Raw genomic sequence first — 15,538 nt, forward strand, 5'->3', positions numbered from 1 at the left:
GAAATGCATAAGGTATGTGAAGCCTGTCAGTTTGGAAAACAGGCAAGGAAACCATTTCCTAGACATGTTCAAGAGAGTGAGAAGCCATTGGAATTAATTCACTCTGATGTGTGGACAACTAAAGCTGCATCTCTTGGAGGCTGTCATTATTTTGTCAGTTTTATTGATGACTATAGCAGAAAAGTTTGGGTGTATTTTATGAAAAAGAAAAGTGAAGTTTTTGGGCATTTCAAAACTCTTAAAGCTATGGTTGAAAAAGAAACAGGCTTGCAGATAAAATGCCTAAGGTCAGATGGAGGGGGAGAGTACCTCTCAAATGAGTTTGCAAAGTTCTTGCAGGAGCATGGCATAAAGCAGCAATATTCATGCAGTTATACCCCACAACAAAATGGAATTGCAGAAAGGAAAAACAGGCATATTGGAGAGGTATCTCGTGCCATGCTCAATGAAAAAGACTTGCCAGATTTTTATTGGGCTGAAGCAGTTGCTACAGCAGTCTACATAATGAACAGGACTCCCACTGCAGCAATACATGGAATGACTCCAGAGGAGAGGTATACTGGTAGGAAACCAGATATTTCTCATTTGAAAATTTTTGGTTGCATTGCCTATGTACATGTGCCAGATGAGCTGAGATCCAAGTTGGATCCAAAAGCTGAGAAGTGCATCCTTATTGGTTACTCTCTGCAGCAAAAAGGGTATAGATGCTATAACCCTTCTACTCGTAAGTTTAGAGTGAGCAGAGATGTTGTTTTTGATGAGATGAGTAGCTGGTATAAACCAGTAAATGTGATTGATGATGAAGATGCACAAAATGGTAATGCTACACAGAATTCACAGCAGCAGTCACAAAATATTAGTGGACCTGGAGCGTCCTCTAGTAGTGGTTCACATTCTTTGCCATGGACAGGCAGATTGAGATCAGGAGAATGTTCTCAAAGCAATGCAGATAGTGGTATGCAGGTATCACGAAAAGGAAAAGAGAAGGTTGATCAGCCCATGTTTGATGTGAATGCAGGTCACTCTTATGTGGATGGTGAATCCAGTGGCTCAGAACAGAGCATTGATGATGAGTTGGGTATTCCTTCTATTGTTACACCTGGAGTAAGGAAGACCAGGGATGTTTTGAGAGCACCTGGGAGTGAACCTACTTTGCGCAGGTCTACAAGAGCTAGGTATCCTGTGGATAGGCTGAAATATGATGGATTTACAGCCATTCACTATGCATATATGGTCAAAGTGATACAGGAACCAGAACCCACATCTTTTGAGCAAGCCATGGGAAAAGAAAAATGGGAGAAAGCCATGGATGAAGAAATGGATGCCTTGGAAGCAAATGCTACGTGGGAGTTAGTACCTTTGCCTAAAGGTAAAAATGCAATTGGCTGTAAGTGGGTTTATAAGGTGAAGCACAATGCTGATGGTTCTGTGAACAGATACAAGGCAAGATTAGTAGTCAAGGGGTATGCACAAACATATGGCATTGACTATGAAGAAACATTTAGTCCGGTTGCAAGGATGGCAACCGTAAGAGCAGTCATTGCTATGGCTGCATCAAAGGGGTGGTCTTTACATCAGATGGATGTAAAGAATGCCTTCTTGCATGGTGATTTGCAAGAAGAGGTCTATATGGAGCAGCCACCAGGTTATGTGCATGCTGTTCATCCTGAGTTTGTTTGCAGGTTGAAGAAAGCCTTGTATGGCTTGAAGCAAGCACCTAGAGCATGGTCTGACAAATAGGACAGTATCTTGTCACTATTGGCTTTCAGATTTCCAAGGCAGATTTCTCACTTTATGTGAGAAAAACAGAGAAAGGTATTATGCTGCTTGTCATTTATGTTGATGATTTGATTATGACAGGTGACAGTGATGAAGATATCCTTCATGTGAAAATGCTATTGAAGCAGAAGTTTGAGATGAAGGATTTGGGAGAGCTGCGTTATTTCTTGGGCATTGAGGTGATTAGATCACCAAGTGGGATACAGCTCTTGCAGAGGCAGTATGGATTGGACATGCTGTCCAAATATGGGATGACAGGCTGTAAGCCTATTTCAGTTCCTTTGGAGCAAAATGTGAAGCTGAGCATAGATGCAGGTGAGCTTCTAGAAGACCCTACTATGTACAGACGCATAGTAGGAAGTTTGATTTATATGACTATTACCAGGCCAGATTTGAGCTATGCTGTTGGATTGGTAAGTCAGTTTATGCAGGCTCCAAGGAAACCACATTTGGATGCGGCTAGACGCATACTTAGGTATGTGAAGTCCACATTGCAGTATGGACTATTTTATGAGACTGGGGTTTAGATACAGTTGCATGGATACACTGATGCTGATTGGGCTGGTAGTATTTCTGATAGACGATCTACCAGTGGATATGTATTCTCTTTTGGGAGTGCTGCAGTCACTTGGAGCAGCAAGAAACAGCCTACAGTTGCCTTGTCGAGCACAGAGGCTGAGTACAGGGGTGCAGCAATGGCTGCATGTGAGGTAGCTTGGTTGCATAAGCTACTTTATGATATGCATCAGTCTACAAATGGGCCAGTTGTCATTTATTGTGACAACATGAGTAGTATACACTTGGCAAATAACCCAGTCTATCATGCTAGAACAAAGCACATTGAGGTGCATTATCACTATGTGCGAGAGAGGGTTTTACTAGGTCTTATTGATCTAGTTTATGTCAGCACAGAGGATCAGGTAGCTGACATATTCACGAAGGCATTGGGCGCAGAGAAGCTGCGCAAGTTCAGAGACCTGCTTGGTGTGCAGGAATTGGGATTGAGCTCGAGGGGGAGTGTTGAGATATCGAGCTCCACTCGTGATATGCCAGGGTGACCGTTGTATATTTATGTCACCGACTTGTCAGTTGCAGACGCGGTTGGTACACCGCCCATGAATAATAGCTACATGATAGCTATCCTTATCTACTCTAGTTCGTGGCTCAATTAGTATGCCACCTTAGTTAGTTGAGTTTGGTTTGAGACCCATATATAGGGTTCTTCTATTTCTTTGTACTTGAGTTCTTTTGGCTTACACAACTAAGAAGAGGAAAACTGTTTTCAGCCTCCACCCTTGTGTGTCTTCCCCCATTGTGCAAGCAAGAAAGCTTCAAGCGAGACTCCTTCCTTCTCTCCCACAATCTTGACAAACACATCCAAAAACAAAGAGTTGAGGGACGTTGCCAAAACCTTGGCACGTTTAGCAAAAACAAGACAACCATAGGTGATCTTCCATGAAGAATCACCAAATGATATATGGTACCTGTCATTATTCAACTGTCTAGTTGAAAGAATGCCTTTTGTCAAAGTTGGGGCATGACATAAATTATAAAGCACAAAAGCAGTACTAGTATCAAATTGTAGTCTAATATCAGCTATGTCAATTATATGAGACATGCTATATTTGTGTCTTCCAATATTGGAAGTTGTTATCATCAACCTTTTCAATGTTGAGAATAGCACTATCAACTAATACATGAGGAGCACCTACCATCATGATAGTAAAGTACAAGAGTATGGGCTATTTCAATTATGGTAAATCCCAAAACAAAGCCAAAAGGGTGAGCAAGAGGGCAAGAACAGAAAAGTATGTACTACCCACAAGTTACAGTCAAGAGAGTGCCAAACCAAAGTATCTATTCTCATAAAAAAGAATGTTGAAAACAATAATTACAACACTATTATAGTAAATGCAATAGTGTATATCAATCTAATTGTGGAGAAACATACAAAATAGCAAGCTTTCACTACCATGGGTATTCAAATAGGAACCGGGATATAAATAATGCAACTAGTAGTGAATAGGCATAGACCATCGATACCAACGACTGTCAAGAACTCAAAGTGTCAATAAACCATACATCCCATAAGCATATAAGTCATGCATGCAAAAGATCTCAAGAGCAATTGTAGAGATCCACCAAATGCACAACAACGAATAGCTCAAAGAGCAATGATGCTCAATACATAACCAATATGCATGTATATAAAATTGATAAACTGCTAATAGAGCTAAGTGTTGCAAAGAATATGGAGTCAAATCAGCCCATAAGCAAAAGTAATTGCATCAACTAGCATACATGATAGCATAAACACAAGTTAGAAGAGTCCTATTGTCTCAAAGAACCAAGCTCTATGCATAAATAGACCAAAGTGCATCCACTGAAGTAAATTTGGAATGATAAGTGAGTAAGCTAAGCTTAATGCATATACAAAAAGCATCTGAGAAGCCCAAGCACATCAAAGATACATTCGAGAGCAAGAGCATCTAGTATGTCTTTAATATTCAAAAGTGGGATCATTGAAGTGAGTGACCAAAGCTCAAATGCATCAATTGTAGCTCAAATCTAAGCCTCAAAGCATGCCATAAGCATATCCAGGCATGTAGATCAATGCTAAGCATCAATGTAGCCAAGTAGCATACCCAAAGCATATGTAGACCTAATAGGCATAAAGCTCTATTGTATGCTTGCTTTCCAAAATATTACTAAAGCAATAAACCCTTCAGAAATTGAGCTATATGAGCTCTAAACAATTCAACTAGCATGCCAAAGCATTAGCATAACATCTAGGCACACCAAAATAGCATCATTGAAGCATTGAACATGCATTATGGAACTCAATGCTTGCTATCCACATGGTATACATTAGGTCTATACCAAAAAATAAAGTAAAGGACGATTAAGAACTCTTCAAGTGATGCTCAAAACAATGTCTGAATTATTGCCAAGGTGTTTTCCAAGTTCCGAGAGCTCAAGTAGGAGTTGTGAGTGATGAAGTAGATAAAAAAAGAGGATATCACAACATGATCCAATCACACTAACTGCTACCGCTCATCATATCTTGAGTGTGCTAAGCTCAAAGCTCACTTGTAAATGGTCAAAGGGTTCTAGGAAAGCTCCTTGACAAGCCAAGAGCAAGCTAGGAGAGATGGAAGCACTCAATGCATACCTCGAATGATTGGAGCAATATGGTTGCCGTGAAAACAGGATGTAAGCCTTCTTCATGGGGTGAAGCAAATGATCAATGATGCTCATTGAATGACCTATCAAGGAGAGAGCTGATAGGTGAGAGAAAAAAGAATAAAGGAGAGAGAAAGACTATAAAATTAAGAAAGAAGAGAGAGAATCCATAGAAGCTATGAATAAGGAGGTAAGGTAAGAGACAGTAAATGTATTATTGTTAAAAGATATGTGAATTCATATATCTCAACCCTTTTATACCTATGCAAGTGTGACAAGGTATTAATAATAATTCTAGACTAAAATATATATTTTTCCTAGCTTCTTATAATCCATCCCTATTGAAAGGTTTTTGGCCACAAAAACAAACTTGCAATGGTTGGAAAGGATGGATAAAACAGAGTATTGCTTTGATTTCAGCCATACAAAGTATGGGAAATGAATGAAAGATTGAAGATATATTGATTAGAATGAAGACATAAAGATAAATCTCAATTGTGTGTATATTCTTGATGTCTTCAAAGGAGATTGGAGCCTTTGGGTCTTCAAGAAATAAACTCAAGTATGAAAAGATAGCTTGTTGTAAGAATAGATCACGTTGAACAAAATCTACCATAAATTTTGATATAAGTGTCCAAATAAAGCATGTCACATGTCAAAATGTAGCTATTGAAGAGTATTTTGATACTATGTGGGTGACATGTTTTTGAAAATTTGACAAAATAAAAACTAGTCTAAAAAAAATTGATGTTTGAACATTGTCTGCTCTATAAGTGGCTCCAATATAGTTATGCCTCAGCCACCAATGCATCTTGTAGATAAGAAAACTCATCTAATATAGTTTCAGGCTTCCAAGAAGCTTCTTTAAGTGGCAAACCTCTCCACCTAATCAGATACTCAGTGATAGAACAAGAGTGAAGCTCTTTCTCATGCTAACATATGATTTCCTTAGGGATATACTAAATAAGACCTTCTTCATCTATAAGTGACAACTCATCAAGTATATCCATAAGAGTACCATAAAAGGGCTTGAGCTAACTAACATGGAATACATGATGAATCTTAGTAAAAGAGGGTAGTTCCAATCTATAATCCAAGTTTCCAATGTGCTTTAGGATCCTATAGGGTAGTCTATAAAACTTGTGAGCAAGCTTGTTACTGGATCCATCCTTTAAGGTAGAGTAATGAGACTTGGGTACTTTCAACAAAACTAATTTGCCTTCTTAGAACTCTAAAGGTCACCTCTTCTCATCTGCGTACATCTTCATTTGATCTTGGACCTTCCTAAGATTCATCTTACACTACTAAAGAAGGATCTATATTCTTTCCAATTCTACTTTCCCATGAGGATTGATTTTCTCATTGAAAATGACTATGGGTAAGGGCACCTTATAACCATACATAGCCTTAAAAGGTGAAACTCCAATGCTGGCATGAGTGGAGTTATTATAGACAAACTCAGCCAATGCAACCAAGAATCCCATGCATGCTACACATCATGATAGAAATGGCAAAGGAAGTCTCCAACCACTTATTAACCCTTTCTATCTAGCCATCAATTTGTAGATGATAGGCTATAGAAGGAGCCAATTTATTGCCCATGGAGTTTAATATCGTCTACCAAAATTTATTCATGAACTTTGAATCTATATCATATGCAATCACATGTTGCGGTAATCCATATATTATAAAGATCTACTCCATAAACTAATTAGGCACTTGTGAAGTAGTAAATTGTGTCTTGGTAGGAATGAAATGGGTTGCCTCAGTGAGTTTATCCATTACCATGTAGATACTATTCCATCCCCTTTTGTTGATATGTAAGTCAGTAATGAAGTCCATGGTAATGTGTATCCACCACTTGCTCTTAAGAATAAGTAGTGGCTACAATAAACCACTTGGTTTATGGGTGCTATCCTTATTTTGTTGACAAGGCATACACTTCATAACAAAATTCTTAGCATATCTTCACAATCCTTTCCAATAAAAGCTTTTATTGATATTATCATAGGTTTTAAAGACTCCAAAATGTCTAGCCAAAGGCAAAGGATGCAACTCCTCTATAATTTTTTGTGTGAAAAAAGAAGTAGAGGGAATAACGATCTTACCATTAAACCAATTTAGCCCATTTTTAAGCTGATAATGTGAGTTTTTCTCCATGAGACCTTTTTGTAATTTTTGAAAAACATGGTTGAGCTCATCATCTAAAAGACAGGCTTTTTGTAAGTTTTCAATCCAATCACTATGTAGCTCGGTTGTAGCTAAAACTTTACATGCCTATATTCTAGAAAGAGAATCAACTACGACATTGACTTTACCCCTTGTATGAGTGATGTCAAAATCATAAGTTTGCAAAGTTTCTATCCACCTACGCTGCTGCTTAGGAGTGAGATTTGACTGAGTGAGAAAATACTTTAGGACCTTATGATCACTTTGAACTCTAGACTGGTTACTATACAAATAATGGTGCCACTTTTTTATCACATGTAAAATAGCCAACATCACTTGGTCATAGACATTTATAGCCATTTTCTTATCTATAAATTTGCGACTTTCAAAGGGAATACCATAACCAATGGCATCACACTGTATAGTAAACTCCTTCGAGAAATTCGGGTATACTAGAATAGGATCAAAAGTAAAGAGTTCCTTTAACTGGTTGAAGCTATAATTTTCAAGTACATCCCAAAAGAAAGCTTCAACCTATTAGTCAAGGGAGATATTATAGCCACATAATAATTAATGAATCTATGATTGAATGACGGTGAACTAAGAAACCCTCTAAGTGAAGTAGTGGTAGTAGATATTGGCCAATCTCTGACACATTGCACCTTCCTAGATTGGCCTCCTATATCTCTTTTTCACTAACAATATGGCCCAAGTACTCCACTTCAGTCTACATGAAAGAGTACTTATTCTCCTTAGCAAAGGGTATGTGATGTCTCAACACATAAAAAACATTTCTCATATATGATAAGTGGTAATGTACAGTCTTATTGTAAATCAATATGTCATCAAAGACGGCTAAGACAAACAGGAAGAGGAAAGGCTATAAAAATATTATTCATCAGACTTTGGAAGGTAGTTGAAGCATTAGTAAACCTAAATGGCATAATTAGAAAATGGTATAGCCCAAGATCAGTCCAAAAAGCGGTTTTAACTTCATCATCCTCTTGCATTTGGATCTAATGATATCTTGATCTTAAGTCAATTTTGGTAAAGAACCTTGCCGCCTTATGCTCAGCAAGTAAATTGTCTACTCGAGGGATTGGATACCTGTTCTTCACTGTGATATTGTTTAGATCCTTGTAATTATCCATGCACATACTAAAGGATCCATCTTTCTTCTTCGCTAATAAGACCAAAGAAGCATATGGTGAAGAACTAGGCTCAATGAACCACATCTTTAGAAGCTCCTTGATTTGCTTGGCTACTTCTTGATGCTCACATTTAGACAATTTGTAGCATGGATTATTGATTGGCTTTGAATTTGGCTCCAAATCTATAGGGCGATCCACTGCTTTCTTAGGAGGTAATGAAGTAGGTACTTCAATCAAATCCATGTACTCCTGAAGAAGAGCCTTTAAAGCTAGATGATCAGCTGAATTCTTGGACTGATCTTCAACCTCTTTATTCAGGTGTAAAACAAAAACCCAAGAGCGTCTCTTGTAATTCCTCTTGAGTTGTGGAATGGTGATAAGTTGAAAATTAGATTTACTAGAGATTCCTTGCAAATGGATAGGCTGCCCATCAAAGACAAACTCCATATACAATTGTGAGAAATCCATAGTAATCATTTTCTAAGGTCGTCAGCCAATCACACTCGAGTACAACATCTATGGGTCCTATTTCCAAGGTAATCATATTTACCTTTGCTTCATAATTTTTAACCAATTGTAAGGGAACCTATGGGCATATTTGAAGTGTTAATTTATTCTTCACTATTTGCTACTTGAACTCTTATGGATTGTTATAAATTAGTGGGAAGACAATTCAATCCATCTACATTTGACTTATTCACAAAACTATGCGTATTGCCATTGTCTATCAAGATAAACACATCCTTTCCATGAATGATACCCTTCATACCGAGTATATTAGGGCTCTTAGAACCTGTTCAAGCATCCATGGAGATGGAACAAATAGTGGCAGCATGTGTCTCATTAAGAATCCCTCCTGGATCAAAAGGAATATGACCACCTGTATCAAAAGGAAAAGTGTCAATAGGATCATAAAACTATTCTTTCCCAACTTCCTCTTCAACATCCTCATTTTCAATGGTAGTTACAAATGTATTTGCCTCATCATTATCATCCTTTGAATCTTCAAAGACTAATATACTATGAACCTTGGCTTTTGCATTCTTGTATACATACTTTGTTGCATGGTTAGTTGTATACTTCTTTCCATATTTGAAACATAAGTCTTTTTCTTTTCTTTCTTTGTATGGGTCCATAGGAATAAACTTTAAATAAATCTTGGCTAAATTAATCCTAAAATTGTTGCTCCCTTATTTAAAATACAATCTTGGACTATTTATTGTCTTGAAAATTGCCTTGAGGTCTTAAAGCATTGAATGATGCATAAGTTGGCACTCTAAAGCTCTCACTTGGTGCATGATTACTACCATAAACATTGCTAAATTGTCCCTGTTTTAAAACACTCATTGGCTATCCAAAAGTAGGCTAAAATATGAACTCTCTTCTTTACTTCCTTCCATACTATTCTGTAAGCTCAATGGTTTTGAAAAGAGTGATAGGGTTTTGCACCATAACATTAGTTGATAAAGAATGTTCTAAACCGTACATGGACTTGTGGAGTTTAGCTTCATCCCTTATACTCTCTACATACATGGTGAGATTGAGGAATTGGTTTGTATAATCTTGCACAATTAGGCCTCTTTGCTCTAGTCCATACCATCTTTGTGCCCATTTCTCTTTTTCGAGGAGAAACAAAGACATTGGCCATCAATATCTTGAATACATCCAAATTCTCTGCTAATATATTCTCCTTCTTCTTAAAGTATCTCCACCAAGTATGCATAAATCCTTCCAAATGTAATGAGGCAAAATAAATCTTCATATAATCTATTCTAGGGAATATATCAAAATACGACTCTAATTTTGAAATACATTCATCTAGGTCAGATGGTAAAGATGACTACCCATTGTACTTTGCCAAAAATATTTTATCTTTCAATTCCCTTTCATGAAAAGGTTGTTCTCCCAAAATAGACTAATTATGATTAGTAGGAATAAGACCTCCAAAATGAGATGGCACTCTTCCAAAAGATGGTTGGAAATTAGTGCGGAGCCTTCCTAATGGTAGAGGACCTTTAGAAGCTTGAGGATTCAACCCATAAGCTTAGGGATTATTAGTGGTCATGTTGCCCAGATAATCTTCATACCTTTGTGAAGTTTCTCCTACTTCATATTGACTATTTGGAATTCCCATTCATCCAATAATTCCTTAACTTTGACCATTTTGATTAGGTGGTTGAAGTGAGATTGATGGGTCAATGTTCAATTGAGCTTTCTCCCTAGCATCCTTGGTTCCCATTTGCATTTGCATCCATTGAGAGAATTAAGCCAAAATTTTTGCATTGGATTCTACCAATTTATCAATTGAAGTCTTTCTTTGGGTAGTGGAATCTACAAACTTTGAAGGGGATGCAATGGCAGTGGAGAAGGAGAAGAGGAAGATGCAGGAGAGAAGAGCACACACAATGTAGGTGCTATTCAACTGAACTTATAGCGTTATTGCACTATCATATTATATATGAATAAAGAATGGGCGGTCACAGTGTACTCGGGTAGACCCAGAGGCCTTTTACCCCAACAACCTCCCACTAAAAGGCCAATGTGGCTAGGGAGTGAAAACAAAGAAAAGAAAAAAAAGAAAAGGTGAGGAATCATGACATCTCACCTAATGCCCAATCGGAAAGCGAACTGTGCAAGAAGTGTTGGGAACCTCTGCAGAAGAAGAGTCAAGCATCTTTGAGTCCATGACATCCAGGAGATAAGCGATCCCATAGCTCCATACAATGGAGCAATCCAAGAATGCTTCTCATGAAGTAAGCACGACTCATTAGTGCATGGCTATAAAGCATCAGAGTGACACATAGCATCAGCGTGGCACATACAAGACAGTGAAGAGCAGTTAAACTCTCTAGACTCAATCACTGAAAGAGAGCTAGCATCCCAGACACTTGTCCAACGGGGGTCTCAAGACTACATGTGGCCTTAGCAAAGCGGAAGACTGACATATGGCTGGTTGTCCAGCCTACAAAACTACAAGAAAATAGCTCTCATGAGCCTGCAAGGGGTCTAGCAATTGACTACCAACATCTTGACCCTGATGCTATGTATAGCTATGTCATCTAGGCCAATAAGTGCCTCATTTTCAGCATAAATAGCTTGTTATAATGGCACTGTAGCTACTATAAAATCAGCCATAAAGCCTACTGAATGCTCATCAAGAGGCTTAATAGGTGTCTGAATCTCATACAAGACATCATGACGGCTGATATGACAAGCTGGGCATCCAAATCCCATAATCTGTAGGCCTTAAAGTCACCATCTCCATAACCAAGGAGGATACATCTATGTGACATAGGTTCATCTGGCATACGTACAGATGCCTGGCAGTCAAACATCCTCAAGTAATCATACGAGGGTTGTATGCCACTCCATGCCTCATGGGGTGTAATAAGATCCAAGGTGAAGCACGATGTCTTGTTAACCAAATAGATTGCCGTCATAAGGGCCTTAGCCCGAAAGCCATAAGACAACCCATCTGTGGTAAGCATAGAAGCAATCTTTGCCTGTAAGGTCAAGCACATGCCATGAGTAATCCCATAATACCGTGGGCACAAGAAATCAATGCCATACTGCTGATAAGAGGTCTGAAAGCTGGGAGAGAGAGAATGACTCTCATAATCCATCTGCAAGCACCTAGGCCTGCTACCATCAGAATCCATAAACATGTCAAGCATAACTGCAGCATCCTCAATCTGCACAAAGGGAAAAGCCCAAATACGGTGGGTAGAATGATCAACAAAGGTCACAAAGTACGACCCTCCACCAAGTGACTCGGAAGGCATAGGTCCATATACTGCACAATGGACAAGATTTAGAGGAGCATGCCCCATACGATCGCCATAAGCCAAGGGGGCTCTACAAGGACTAAGAGTACAATCAGGGCAAGCATCAAGATCTGTAAGTGACATAGGAGGCAGCACTGCATCCATCAAACTCCCTATAAGTAGAGAACCATGATCTATGTGGAGTAACATGACAAGATGCCATAGAATCCAATATCCAATCTGAGGCGTAGGCCATATCACTGAGCAAGAAAGTTGTAGGAAAATTAGATGACAAGAGTACATGCTCAATTGCATCATCATGGGTAACTGCATGTATCTCACCACTAGTAAGAGTGGTAACACCTGTTGCATCTGCTGTATCTCTGACTCTCTGCTCATGTCGAGTCCATCTCTGTCTCTACTACTCTCTAATCCATCCAAAGCATTTTCTTTGAGCATGCCCAAGCTTCCCACAATGGAAGCAAACAATATCTGAAGTAGAAGAACCTGTAGAAGACGACAAGGAATCCAAGTCATCATGAATAGGGCTATCCATAGTATCCATGGAGCTCAAGCAGTCGATGGCTGTCCCAACATAGGGAACCTACTCATGAAGACAACTGTCAGTAGAAGCACAAGTGGTAGAAGCATGCTGCTGCAAGTACTCTTCCATCCTCACACTAGAGAGGGAAGCACAGAAGCATCAACTAGGGATGCAGAAGCTCCCACATGAAAAAAACTCGTAGCTAAGTGCATGACATAACGAACCACAATAATGTAAAGGCCAAGACATCTATCAAAAGAGCATACTGTATTCAGCCATGAAATCAGCCCATAAACATAATGGCAAACATCACTTTGTAGTACATCAGACCACATAGTAGCATCCAAGTCAATGCAAGACCGGTAAGTGGCATAAGATCCTGCAATGGTCAAGCTCCAGGAGAAGCCCAAGTATCTGTACAACAACATCCAAATAAGTGGCTCTGTAAAGTACATGATAGTAGATAAAATGCTTAGCAAGGTAAGCATCAAGAGCAACTGCTCTCTGACATGTATGGGCAAAAGCAACCTAACTAGCATAGAAGCTAGGCAACACAGAAGAAACAAAGCCATAACTACTAAACCCAAGCACTATCAAGAAGTCCACTGATCAAGGAGTAACCCGTAAAGAACCAAGCATCAATGAGCAATGAAATCTCAATAACCAACTACCAAGACAATGGAGTAGAAACATGTATCTGCATCCAAGTAAATCCAAGATCCATAATCGGGGCATTAAGGGCCAAATAATATCCAAGATGCGTAAGTAATACGCCAACCAAATGCAAATTGCTCCACAAAATTCTCAAATGCAAGTCAATTCAAGCTCAAACATCTGCCATACTACAGTCGAACCCAAAAGTATCTACATCAGACATCAGTCCCATAATGGGTAGCACGGGGCATAAACCTTGTCAAGTGAAATGCCAGCTGCAAAGAAAATGATAGTGAACCAAGAATTGAGCTCTACTCTTTGTCAAGAAGCATCCAGGAGCATAAACATTAAAGTGGCATCATCAAATACATAATCATATCATCCTGAGTAGTCGGGAGCACCCGTAGACCACAGGCATAACCAAACTGGAGGTAAAATAACCTGTCAACCAAGGTAGCATAAATCCCAACCAACAATGAAGTGTTTGCATCAAAATCAAGGCTCAATAGCTCTCAAATAGCATATTCGGGCATAAACCATGATGATCAAGCATCAATACATCCAATAGGACACCCGAATGTTAACAAAGAGCATTATGCATAAGCCATCCCTAATAAAACCTTGCTACCTAAACAATATATAGCAATAAATCCTTGCATAAATTGAGCTATGGTAGCTCAAACCAAGTCCCAAAGCATCTCAAAACATTGGGCAATCCCCAAAGAATTTGGGCATCAAATATCAAGCCTCGGTAGCATCACATAAGCTAAGAGCATGACATTTTCTTGCTATAAATCAAGTCAAATCGGTTATAGAAAATTATGTGATCAAAATTTGGTAGGTCTGACATCACCATTGCATCCGGAGTGTCCCAAAACCCCAAGTTAGACTCTTGCCTTGCCTAAATCGAGTTGCGGATGCCCAAGATATGAGAAAAAATGGGATTTTTGAGCCAGATTTTGAAATAGGTGCAAAAAAAACGTGAGCTACTACTGTGGGGCATGCTAGTTATGCTGAGGATAAGGGGGCAAATGGGGGCATACAAGGTGTCCAATGAAGCCAAGGAACACCTGCAAAGAGCCTATGAGGGCCAGGGAGAGGCGGGAGATGAAATCTTATCTCGGGGGGAAGAAGCCATGGCTGGCATTGAAGCTCCAAGCTCTAGGTCTTCAATCCGGGCTAAAGTAATCCCAGGCCAAGCTCCACGATCAAGATATGATCCAAAGCTCTGATACCACTTGAAGGGGATGCAATGGTAGTGGAGAAGGAGAAGAAGAAGATGCGGGAGAGAAGAGCACACACAATGTAGGTGCTATCCAACTGAACCGACAGCCTTATTGCACTATCATATTATATATGAATAAAGAATAGGCAGTCACAATGTACACGGGTAGGCCCAGAGGCCTTTTACCCCAACAAACTTCTCCATAGAAGACTTTCTTTGATGACTCGACAAAACCGTTTGCTCAACTCTAGATAACAGCTCTATATACCTTTGAGTATGTCTATTCTCATGTTCACACATGGTATGATTAAGAGAACTAAGTTATCCTATCATTTGAGGCTCTTCATAGCTCTCTTGAGATGTATTTTCCAACAAAGTATCTCTAATTTATTGAGCATATTCATCCTGGGCCTTACTCTTCCCTGTATGTCCTACCATATAAGTGCAATCTTGCAAGATCGCCTCTCAATAAATTGGCTATAACTTGAACTAGTAAACTTGTTGGGGGTAAAGGCGCCTCCGCCGTGCCGCCCCGTGTATTACTACACTGACATTACCCGCCACTGCACACTGCAGGTGGCGGGTGCCCGTCACGTCACTTTATTCTTTATTCTTTTAGTGACAGTTTGAATAAAGGAAGGCCCGGTCACACATTGTGACTGTTGGAGTTCCCATTTCTTGTCTCTCTCTTTCTTGCTCTTGCTCTCCCGCCATAGCTCACGTGCAAGCTTCGATCCTTCTCACCTTTCAACTGGTATCAGAGCTTGGCATTCTCTTGCTCGAGCTCGACTCGGTGCTTCCTGACCTTTGCATCGACTCGCTTCACGCATTGGGTCTCCATCCCGGCAGCCATAGCCGATCTCTCGAGCTCCTGACTCTCCCCGGCTTCCCGAGCTCCATCCCGGCCTTCTTGAGCTTCATCAGGGCCTTGCCCTTGAGGTATTGCTTCAGCATTTGCAGGCATTTGAGTGTATTCTCAGTTTGAAATAGGGCAAGAACAAAGGGCAACCACTCTTCTTGAGCTCCATAGCTCATATCTTCCCTCCCCTTTGCATTGGGCCTTCATGGC

The sequence above is a fragment of the Lygodium microphyllum genome, chromosome 3 (genome assembly GCF_053477565.2).
Source record: "Lygodium microphyllum isolate KBCC chromosome 3, Lygodium_microphyllum_v1.1.10, whole genome shotgun sequence".
NCBI lineage: Eukaryota > Viridiplantae > Streptophyta > Polypodiopsida > Schizaeales > Lygodiaceae > Lygodium > Lygodium microphyllum.